Source organism: Elephantulus edwardii, unplaced genomic scaffold, assembly GCF_000299155.1.
Source record: "Elephantulus edwardii isolate Elephantulus edwardi_28Jun2011 unplaced genomic scaffold, EleEdw1.0 scaffold00393, whole genome shotgun sequence".
Taxonomy (NCBI): Eukaryota; Metazoa; Chordata; class Mammalia; order Macroscelidea; family Macroscelididae; genus Elephantulus; species Elephantulus edwardii.
Window position 1 is genome coordinate 221,615 of NW_006400143.1, and position 913 is coordinate 222,527.

Sequence of the window (913 nt, forward strand, 5' to 3'; positions counted from 1 at the left end):
TGGCACACACTCTTTCCGATTTTATACCATTCAGTGTTTCATTGCTCTGTTCTAACAATTGCCTCCTGGTCCAAGTATAGGTTTCGCTTAAGTGTAATCAAGTGTTCTGCCATTCCCATTCTTCTCAGTCACAGTTGTTATCCACACAGTCAAATGCCTTTACATAGTCAATGAAACACCGATAGACATTCTTTGGTACTCTTTGCTTGCAGTCAAGATTCATCTAACATTAGTTATAATATAACTAATACCATGGCCTCTTTTAAACCCTACATGTACATCTGGCACTTCACTGCTGAGATGCTATTTCAGTCATTTTTTTTTATTATTTCCAACATAATCTTTCTTGCATGTCATAGTAATGATATTGCTTGATTTCCAGACTCTGTCAGGCCATCTTTCTTTTGAAGGGGAACAAATATGGATCTCTCTTCCAGTCAGTAGCCCAGGTGGTTGTCCTCCAGATTTCTTGGCACAACTTGGTAAGCGTGTCCAAGACAGCATCTGTTTGTTGAAATATGTCAATCAGTATGCCATCAATTCCAGGGGCTTTGCTTTTTACCACTTTTTTAGAAGGCAGTTTGAACGTCTTCTCTCTTTATTATAGGCTCTTGCTCATATATTGTTTCATTAAATTCTTCTGTATCAGCCAATTTCTTCTGGTACAGTGTCTCTATGAACTCCATTCATCTTCTTTTAATGCTTCCTGAATCATTTAATATTCTTCCCAGTGGATCTTTATATTGGAAGTCAAGGCTTGAATATGTTCAATTCCTTCAGCTTAAGAAATGCAGAGCAAGTTCATAATTTTTGATCTTTTTTTACTATAATTATATTTTATTAATTTTCATAAACATTTACAGAGATTTTGGGTTTCCATTCATTCATTTTTGCACTATTCTCTCTACCCTCC